This window comes from Oncorhynchus keta, chromosome 7 (genome assembly GCF_023373465.1).
Source record: "Oncorhynchus keta strain PuntledgeMale-10-30-2019 chromosome 7, Oket_V2, whole genome shotgun sequence".
Lineage (NCBI taxonomy): Eukaryota > Metazoa > Chordata > Actinopteri > Salmoniformes > Salmonidae > Oncorhynchus > Oncorhynchus keta.
The window spans coordinates 44,788,682-44,800,445 of NC_068427.1; positions in this window are offsets into that span (position 1 = coordinate 44,788,682).

Below are 11,764 nucleotides of genomic sequence, written 5' to 3' on the forward strand. Positions count from 1 at the left end.
CCTGTTCACTTCCCTCTTTATCACATGACATATGATACATATAATCCTAAATCATTTAAATTGTGATAGCCTAATCATATCGTGTGTCTATACCATTTTATTAATAATAATTTTTCTCATACTCCACTGAGAAAAAGTCATCAACTGATTGTTGAATTCCTCTGAGAAACAAGCATTCTTTGTTCTGTGGGAGGAGCACCAAACACATCAATGAAGACATGATGTTTTGTACGTCAGTGCAGAAATAGCTGATATGCTTTGTGCCTGTGTCATTAGCTAAACTTTCCCTACCCCCTGTTACCTATGATCTGGCATGTGACTGTTGAATGGTGAGTGAAAAGTTACATTTCCAATCACACAATAGCTACACACATATACTGCCATAAGGGAATGAGATAAAACTTCTTATTTTTTAAATCTAAAACTGAATTGAGAAAATAAATATCCTAAATCGAAAAATCACATAATTCAATGTAAGCTCGTAGAAACAATATGCTAGTATTGTAACACCTTTAATTATTGTCATAAAGAAATATACTATAATATACTTGTCACACCCTGACCTTAGTTATTTGTTTTCTTTATTATTTTGGTTATTTTGGTTAGGTCAGGGTGTGACGAGGGTGATATGTGCGTTTTTGTTTCTAGGGTTTTTGTAATTCTATGGGGTTTTAGTGTCTAGGTATATGTAGGTCTATAGTGGCCTGAATTGGTTCCCAATCAGAGGCAGCTGTTTATCGTTGTCTCTGATTGGGGATCCTATTTAGGTTGCCATTTACATTTTGGTTTTGTGGGTTATTATCTATGTGTCGTTGCCTGTCAGCACCCGGTTTATCATAGCGTCACGGTTGTTTTGTTTAAGTGTTTTTAGTTTATTAAAGAAGAATGTATTTTATCACCTGGCGCCTTGGTGACATCATTACGACGAACGTGACAGAATAACCCACCAAACCAGGACCAAGCAGCGTGAAAAGGAGGAACAGTGCTTAATGGAGAAATGGACCTGGGAGGAGATATTAGATGGAGCAGGACCCTGGACACAGCCGGGGGAGTATCGCAGTCCTAAGGAGGAGTTAGAGGCAGCGAAAGTGGAACGGCGATACTACGAGGAGAAATACAGGAGAATAGAGGAACAGCGACGATATGAAGGTACACGGCTAGAACGGAAGCCCGAGAGGCAGCCCCAATAAAAACAAATGGTGAGCACACGAGGAGGTTGGCTGAGTCAGGTCGGAGAACTGAGCCAACTCCCAGTGCTTACCGTGGGCAGCGTGTAACTGGTCAGGCACCGTGTTATGCAGAGATGCGCACGGTGTCTCCAGCGCTCTATTCCAGCTCCTCGCATTTGCCGGGCTAGAATGGGCATCCAGCCAGGACGTATTGAGCCAGCTCTATGTTCTGGATCTCCAATGCGTCTCCATGGTCCAGTGTATCCTGTTCCTCCTTCCCGCACTCGCCCTGAGGTGCGTGTCCCCAGCCCAGTACCACCAGTTCCGGCACCACGCACCAGGCCTACAGTGCACCTCGGCAGTCCAGAGCGTCCGGCGACAGTACCCAGTCCAGAGCGTCCGGCGACGGGCCACAGTCCAGAACTTCCAACGACGGGCCACAGTCCGGAACCTCCAACGACGGGCCACAGCCCGGAACCTCCAACGACGGGCCACAGCCCGGAACCTCCAACGACGGGCCACAGCCCGGGGTCTCCAACGACGGGCCACAGTCCGGGGTCTCCAACGACGGTCCGGGGTCTCCAACGACGGGCCACAGCCCGGGGTCTCAAGCGACGGTCCCCAGCCCGGGGCCAACGGCGAGGATCCGCAGTCCAGAGCCTCCGATGATCCACGGGTCAGTGCTACAAGAGCGGACTCAGGGTAAAGGGGGCAGCGTCCAGAACCAGAGCCGCCACCGAGGTTAGATGCCCACCCAGACCCTCCCATATAGGTTTAGGTTTGCGGCCGCACCTTTGGGGGGGTACTGTCACACTCTAACCATAGTTATCTTTGTTGTCTTTATTATTTTGGTTAGGTCAGGGTGTGATGAGGGTGGAATGTGTGTTTTTGTCTTGTCTAGTTTTTTTTGTAATTCTATGTTGTCTATGGTGGCCAATCAGAGACAGCTATTTATCGTTGTCTCTGATTGGGGATCCTATTTAGCTTGCCATTTTCCATTTTGGTTTTGTGGGTTATTGTCTGTGTAGTTGCCTGTCAGGACACGGTTTATGACAACTTCAAGATCGTTTGTTAGTTTAAGTGTGCTTTGTTTATTTGAGAAGAATGTAGTCTTATCACGCTGCGCCTTGGTCACATCATTACGACGAACGTGACAATACTATAGAATGAAAGACTACATTTTTGTCCGAAAATCATTCATGGAACAGGCACTGAAAATGACAGGCACTAGCTTTAGTAAAGATCAGTATGTATTCATTATTCTGTGTAGGTTTATCCCTAAGTTATTATTATTAGCTGGATAGACATAATGACTGTGCTCAAACATTCTACCCTCAGGATTTTATGTTGAAGACATAAGTACTTTCCTGAGTTATGTTTCAATTGATCTTCTCAGTTGGACCATTTATTACAATAACATGAACATTGCATAGAGGCATAATCAGAAACTGTAGGCTTACTGTTAGTTCCTGTTAGGCTTTAGTTCAAGAGTTGTCTGTGTGCTTTCCATTGTATTAAGGGTTCAAAGCCATGCTGTCTTCGCTGGTGCAGCATGTTGGTCCTCCTATTTGACCTCTCCTTATACGTCCCTCACTAGTTCCATTACACAGACCAGGCGATTATTTTCATCCATGCTGGGAGAAAATACTTAATTATAATAAAAAACAACAGTTTTTTGATTTGTGGATGCTGATTGGCTGAAATAGTATTTCATCTGTGTGTCTATCAGACAATAAACCACGGTATGAAAAATTACTGTTCTATTTACCAGTTTATAATAGCATTAAGGGACCTCAGGAGTTTGTGGTATATAGACCATTAATCTGAGTTAACTAAAGTCTTACGTAATTAATCAGATGCTTTATTCGGAACCCGAATGAAGACCTCCACTCTCTCTTTGCAAGTTAAGGGCAAGTCGATGGGCCAAATGTCCCCTGCCTTTCCGAAATTCAAAAGATGCTAACACCTGTGAAATCCTGATTTGTCCAATGCACTGGAACTGATGCTGTTTGTTGTCTCACGCATCCTGTTGTATCATGACAGATCTATGGTTCCATTTATGCTTACATAGTCTGTCCATGAGAAATTAATTAAGCAATAAGGCCCGAGGGTATGTGGTATATTGGCCAGTATACTACAGCTAATAGCTGTTCTTAAGCACAACGCAATGCGAGTATACAGCCTGGATACAGATGTGGTATATTGTCCATGTAGTATATTATTGCTATTATGAACTAGTTACCTACATAAATAGAACAGTAAACAACTATTTTTGCATCATTCCGTGGTACAGTATATTGTCTGATAGACACACGGCTGAAATGCTGCTTCAGCCAATCAGCATCCAGGACCTAAACTACCCAGTTTATAACAGGAAATATACCACAGCTAAGGGCTGTTCTGATGCATCACGTGGCATAAGCATCAGCCTCTGGAGACAAAAGTTGCATGTTCGAATCCAGCGACATACATTTTTTATTTTATTTTAGTTTTAAGTCTATCCCAAACCTTAACCCTTACCTTAACCATTTTAAGTTAATGCCTTACCTTAAGATTATTGAGTTAATTACTAATCTTAACCCTAAACTTAAAATGTGGAGTTAATGGCTAAACCTAACCTTCGGCACTTCGAAATGTAACATTTTGAGAGAAATGCTAACATGAGACAGAACTTGTTACACACACACACACACGCACAACATAGAAGGGCAGAGTCAAGGAAACTAACTTTCATCAACACACCCACACACCATAATAGGAAAGTTACTGTAGATTAAGAAACAGCAACAATCAAATACACATTTTTAACCCTTCTCCTACAATTTTGTAAATCTAATTATTCTATTTAAAAATATAAAAATCAACATCAACTTTTTCTAAATGTTTTGAATTTTAATTTAATCACTTTTAATTTATTTTTATTCAAAATAAATAATTGATAGATTTTTTTGTGTCCCTTTTACTCACCAATTTCCTGGTATCCAATTGGTAGTTAGTCTTTTCCCATCGCTGCAACTCCCGTAAGGACTCGGGAGAGCCAGTGCTGTCCTTCGAAACATAACTCAGCCAAACCGAACAGCTTCTTGACACAACGTTCGCTTAATCCGGAAGCCAGCCGCACCAATGTGTCAGCGAAACACCGTACACCTGGCGACCATGTCAGCGTGCATTGCGCCTGGCCCGCCACAAGAGTCACTAGTGCGCGATGGCTTAAGAACATCCCTGCCGGCCAAAACCTCCCCTAACCCGGTCAATGCTGGGCCAATTGTGTGCTGCCCCATGGGTCTTCCGGGTCGCGGCTGGCTGCGATAGAGCCTCGTCTCGAACTAGGATCTCTAGTGGCAGAGTTAGCATTGCAGTGGCTTAGACAACTGCGCCATTCCGGAGGCCCTGGAAATCTAATTAATGTAATAAATACATACCCATCAAAATCCATCTGTTTAAGCTAGAGATACACTATATATACAAAAGTATGTGAACACCCCTTCAAATGATTGGATTCGGCTATTTCAGCCACACCCGTTGCTGACAGGTGTATAAAATCGAGCACACAGCCATGTATTTTCCATAGACAAACATTGGCAATAGAATGGCCTTACTGAAGAACTCAATGGCACTGTCAACACTCACTACTGAGTTCCAATCTGCCTCTGGAAGCAACGTCAGTACAGAACTGTTTGTCGGGAGCTTAATGAAAGGACGGAACTGAATTCGGTACAGCCTCTTCTGACAACTTCTGTCTGTAGCGTCCAAACAATTTTGGGCTACACACCTCTGTGGAATTGTGAGTCTCTCACGAACAAGTACTGTATATGTCAGTACAAGTAAGATGGCAGCGACAGACATGGCAGCTCTGGTTCTAGCTCCTAAGCAACTTTGCAGTATTTTTTTGTGTGTTACTTCTTACATTATTAGCCCAGAAAGTTTTTGTGTGTTATTACATACAGCCGGAAATAACTTTTGGATATCAGGGCGGCGGTAACTCACCAGCATTAAGACTAGGAATACGACTTTCCCGAATGTAATCCTTTGAACATTACTCGCTAATGTTCAGTCTCTTGACAATAAAGTAGACAAGCTCAGGGCGAGGATCTCCTTCCAGAGAGACTTCAGGGACTGTAACATACTCTGTTTCACGGAATCATGGCTCTCTTGGGATACACTGTCTCTGTCCACACAGCCAGCTGGATTCTCAGTACATCGCATAGGCAGGAATAAAGAACTCTCCGGGAAGAAGGGTGTTGGTTAACTGTATATGATTAACTAGTCATGATTGTGGTAACATACAGAAACTCAAGTCCTTTTGTGCACCCGACCTAGAATACCTCCCAATCAAATGACGACCGTATTACCTCACAAGAGAATGACTGTTATAGTCACAGCTGTGTATATTCCCACTCAAGCCGATACCACTATGGCCCTCAAGGAACTTTTACATTTTTTTAACCTTTACTTAACTAGGCATGTCAGTTAAGAACAAACTCTTATTTTCAATGACAGCCTAGGAACAGTGGGTTAAGTGCCTTGTTCAGGGGCAGAACGACAGATTTTTACCTTGACAGCTCAGGGATTCAATCTTGCAACCTTTCGGTTACTAGTCCAATGGCTTCCTTGGCTTGACTTTATGCAAACTGGAAACCAGATATCCTGAGGCCGCAATTTATTGTAGCTGTGGATTTTAACAAAGCATATTTGAGAAAAATGCTACCGAAGTTCTATCAACACATTGACTGTAGTACTCACTCTGATAAAATATTCAACCACTGCTACTTCCACATTTGAAATGCCTACAGGGCCCTCCCTTCAGCAAATCAGATCACGACTCCATTTTGCTCCTCCCTTTCTGCAGGCAGAAACTCAAACTGGAAGTACCCGTGCAAAGGTCTATTCAACACTGGTCTGACCATTCGGAATCCATTCTTCAAGATTGTTTTGATCACGCGGAGTAGGATTTGTTCCGGGTAGCCTCTGAGAACAACATTCACTTATACACGGACACGGTGACTGAGTTCATTAGGAAGTGTACAGGGGATGTTGGTCCCTCTGTGACTATTAAAACCCACCCAAACCAAAATCCGTGGATAGATGGCAGCATTCGTGCCAAACTGAAGCGCGAACCACCGCATTTAACCATTGCAAGGTGACTGGGAATATGGTTGAATACAAACAGTGTAGTTATTCCCTCCGTAAGACAATCAAACAGTCATTATAGAGACAAAGTGGAGTCACATTTCAACGGCTCGACACGAGACGTATGTGGCAAGGCCTACAGACAATCACAGATTACAAAGAGAAAACCAGCCACGTTGCGGACACTGACGTCTTGCTCCCGGACAAGCTAAATACCTTCATCGCCCGCTTTGAGGATAACATGGTGCCACCGATGCAGCCCTCTCCCACGGACTGTAGACTCACGTCCTCCGTGGCCGACGAGAGTAAGACATTTAAGCGTTGCTTCCGGCCCAGACGGCATGCCTAGCCCCGTCATCAGAGCATGCGTTGACCAATTGGCTGTAGTGTTTACGGTCATATTCAATCTCTCCTGATCCCAGTCTGCTGTCCCCACTTGCTTCAAGATGTCCACCATTGTTCCTGTACCCAAGAAAGCAAAGGTAACTGAACTAAATGCCTATCGCCCCGTAGCACTCACTTCTGTCATCATGAAATGCTTCGAAAGGCTAGTTAATAAGGATCATATCAACTCTACCTTACCTGACACCCTCGACCCAATTCAATTTACTTACCGCCCCAATAGATCCACAGACAATGCCATCGCACTGCACACTGCCCTATCCCATTTGGACAAGAGGAATACTTACTTACAGTAAGAATGCTGTTCTAAACAAGCATTTCCCTTCACCAGCAGTAATATCTGCTAAAAATGTCTGTGACAAATAACATTTGATTTGATTGTGCTTTTGATTTGTTTTGCTCTAGGACACCCACAAGCCTCACAACACTCTTCTGATGGGCCCCCGGTACCCGTTTTTAAAAAAGGAATAGTTTAGTGCCTACAAAAGGGGTTAAATACATTTACAATAATGTGTTTTCTGATCATTCTTGTATCGCTCAGATAAACTGTAGGACAAACACTTCAAAACAAACTTCCTTAATTTTTTGTTGAAGGACTATCTTGTTGTTCCAATGTCGTGAATCTGTTATTCAATGCATTTCTATGGGCTAATAGCAGTCATGCCAAATTCAGCATTTCATCAAGTATTTTTTCCCCTCTTTTTTTGATACCTTAACAGGTCTTAAAATTCAAAATCAAATAGCTAAATGATCCTTGGTATGACCATCTTAAAACAATTCCTTATGTTAGCTTAGACTCTAGAGCAGAATTTCCCAAACTCGGTCCTGGGAACACCAAGGGATGCACATAGATTTTTATTTTTGCCCTAACACTAAACACCTTATTCATATAATCTAATCTTGATTATTTTAATCAGCTGTGTAGTTCTGGGGCAAAAAAACAAAACGTTGCACTCCTTGGGGTCCCGAGCACCGAGTTTTGGGAAATCATGCTCTAGCGTCTAAGCTAACATAAGGAATTGTTTTAAGATGGTCATACCAAGGATCTAGCTATTTGATTTTGAATGAAGGCAGGTCCTTTACGGGAGAATCAATGTGCTTGGATGGACATCCACATAGACATCCAGATGGAACATTCTAGTCTTAGAAGTGCAATCATGTCCATAGAAGTTAAATTGTTCAACATTGTACACATGTAAATGATTATCATTATAATATATTGTTTGTGTTTGCTTGTTTGTTTATGTGTGATGAATCACATTCCCCAAGGAGTGTCTCTGACAGAGTAGTAGTGCTGCCATGTAAAGAAGTCGCAGATGGAGATGTTGGAGAACTGGGGCTGGGTTCCATTAGGCCCCAACAGGGCCAGCCAGTGTTGTGTGGCAATGGCATAGTCTGGGTGGGTCGTGTTCTTGGCCCGGTCCAACACATCCAGGAACTCCTGGAGCTCAGCTGGAGTCAGAGAGTGGATGTTCTTCCTCACCACTGGGGATTTATGCACGTCACAGTTTGGTCCTGTCCAGCCAAATGTACACTGACCACAGTCAAAGCCACCAAAGTTACCTAGACACAGGGAGGGAATATACAGTGCCTTGCGAAAGTATTCGGCCCCCTTGAACTTTGCGACCTTTTGCCACATTTCAGGCTTCAAACATAAAGATATAAAACTGCATTTTTTTGTGAAGAATCAACAACAAGTGGGACACAATCATGAAGTGGAATGACATTTATTGGATATTTCAAACATTTTTAACAAATCAAAAACTGAAAAAAATGGGTGTGCAAAATTATTCAGCCCCTTTACTTTCAGTGCAGCAAACTCTCTCCAGAAGTTCAGTGAGGATCTCTGAATGATCCAATGTTGACCTGAATGACTAATGATGATAAATACAATCCACCTGTGTGTAATCAAGTCTCCGTATAAATGCACCTGCACTGTGATAGTCTCAGAGGTCCGTTAAAAGCGCAGAGAGCATCATGAAGAACAAGGAACACACCAGGCAGGTCCGAGATACTGTTGTGAAGAAGTTTAAAGCCGGATTTGGATACAAAAAGATTTCCCAAGCTTTAAACATCTCAAGGAGCACTGTGCAAGCGATAATATTGAAATGGAAGGAGTATCAGACCATTGCAAATCTACCAAGACCTGGCCGTCCCTCTAAACTTTCAGCTCATACAAGGAGAAGACTGATCAGAGATGCAGCTAAGAGGCCCATGATCACTCTGGATGAACTGCAGAGATCTACAGCTGAGGTGGGAGACTCTGTCCATAGGACAACAATCAGTCGTATATTGCACAAATCTGGCCTTTATGGAAGAGTGGCAAGAAGAAAGCCATTTCTTAAAGATATCCATAAAAAGTGTTGTTTAAAGTTTGCCACAAGCCACGTGGGAGACACACCAAACATGTGGAAGAAGGTGCTCTGGTCAGATGAAACCAAATTTGAACTTTTTGGCAACAATGCAAAACGTTATGTTTGGCATAAAAGCAACACCCTGAACACACCATCCCCACTGTCAAACATGGTGGTGGCAGCATCATGGTTTGGGCCTGCTTTTCTTCAGCAGGGACAGGGAAGATGGTTAAAATTGATGGGAAGATGGATGGAGCCAAATACAGGACCATTCTGGAAGAAACCCTGATGGAGTCTGCAAAAGACCTGAGACTGGGATGGAGATTTGTCTCCCAACAAGACAATGATCCAAAACATAAAGCAAAATCTACAATGGAATAGTTCAAAAATAAACATATCCAGGTGTTAGAATGGCCAAGTCAAAGTCCAGACCTGAATCCAATCGAGAATCTGTGGAAAGAACTGAAAACTGCTGTTCACAAATACTCTCCATCCAACCTCACTGAGCTCGAGCTGTTTTGCAAGGAGGAATGGGAAAATATTTCAGTCTCTCAATGTGCAAAACTGATAGAGACATACTCCAAGCGACTTACAGCTGTAATCGCAGCAAAAGGTGGCGCTACAAAGTATTAACTTAAGGGGGCTGAATAATTTTGCACGCCCAATTTTTCGGTTTTTGATTTGTTAAAAAAGTTAGAAATATCCAATCAATGTCGTTCCACTTCCTGATTGTGTCCCACTTGTTGTTGATTCTTCACAAAAAAATACAGTTTTATATCTTTATGTTTGAAGCCTGAAATGTGGCAAAAGATTGCAAAGTTCAAGGGGGCCGAATACTTTCGCAAGGCACTGTAGATCATAGTTTATAGCTATACTGCAAAACATACTAATACACTTTTTACATTGAATTTTAACTTGAAGTTAGACATTTCATGCGTGTGTAAGAAATGTAATAAAATGCAGATATCTTTAAAGTATACAGTTTAACATTTTCAACATTATAATTTCATTATTTACTGAAGCACCTGCAAGTTTGATTAAAACATGTAGTTGGCCACCTTTCACGGTCATCTCAGTTTCTCATTGGAATTGGTCCACCCCAGGGTTTGGTGTCCCCGTCCAGATAAAAGTCCACACACGTTAGCAGGATCAGACCCGAGGGCAGGACAGCACTGCTTTGAGACGATCCCTTCTACCGTGCTACACACTCGAGGAAACTGAGCCTCTGTAGAACCAGGCCATGTCACAAAACAGACCAACCCTAGCACAAGAGCTGTCATTGTCTTTGTCACACTGCTGTAATCTTCTACTTTCACCATAAAAAATGTATTTGTACACCAGTTCCCAGCAATGATGTGGTCAATAAGTTCCAATAAGACACAGAGATGAAACTAATTCGATTTGATGGTGTTTGTCTTTCCCATTTTCCAGAAAATGAAACTTCAAGGTTCACTTTGGAATTTCCAATCCATTTTGTTTGATGACAGATAGCATTGCCAGTGGGCTGCAGGCCTACAAGAAATTAAACCGCTCTTTCCCTGAATAATTATCCAACTAAGATTTCTAGGGACAAGTGATACAAATACCCACACAGTGTCTTTAAGAGCCCAGATCACAATGTTGTCAGTATGTTTGCACAATGCTCGCCCTCAAATAAAAATTACGTTGTAGCAGATGAGATGCACAGTAACAGAAAAAAGATTTTGGCACTCCATGACAATTTGCGATTTTTTTTTCTCTCATATCATTAATCTGATACCCATTCACACCCACAGAGATACCACAGTAGTGAGCTATTTTACACCATTCACACCACGCTCAACTCTATCACTGCTTTCTAAGACTGCCCTCTGGTAACAGCTATGAACTTCAACCTCAACGTTGGTGCCTTTACTGCAAAAAGGCATAATTCAGTAGGAGTTTCATCATAAACAATTTGAATGTTTGAAAAAACGTTTATCATCTAGGTCTACCTTTCTCTGTTTACTGTTATCTGGTCTTCACTGTTTAACATATAGAACTGTACATGTAAATATCTGAGGAAGGGTTTGTTTGATTTTACAATTGACATCATCCAATGGATGACTGACCTTTAATGTACTGTACTCTACAACAGTATGGGACTAGTCACACTGGAATCCTCTCATAGATCCCCTAAGGAGCTCTTTTGAAATCATGGTGTTCAACTGAATGTGTCCCCAAACCTCCATGAGTATGCACTTTTTTTAACAAAACAACTTTAGACTGTGTGTATATGTTTCTCATTATGTATCTTTTCAAACAGTATACACGTTATATCCTGTTTATAAATGCATTACCAATGTCCTTACATTTAGAAGTTCAGTTTCAAGATATATCTCTCCAAAAACAATCACATTTTCTTGGCCAAAAAAAACATCAATAAATCCTGCTGGTTTAACATTAATTTCAATAGATCTTTGAATGAATTACGTTATATCTTTCACTGAAGCTTTTGCTTGTCATGAAATGGGAACTTTTTGTCACATAGACCCCCGAAGCCTCCATTGGAACACATGGGGGTGCTAGAGAGCCATCTTTGGGGCAGAATCAGCTCTGTGAAACACTTCATGTGTTCATGAAAATAACTATTTGTGGTTATGTACAGTGTTATGAGTGAATTCTTATGTGCCGCTTGTCACTGTAGTCCAGCACTCCATTGTTACGAGGTAATATGAAACCATTTTGTCC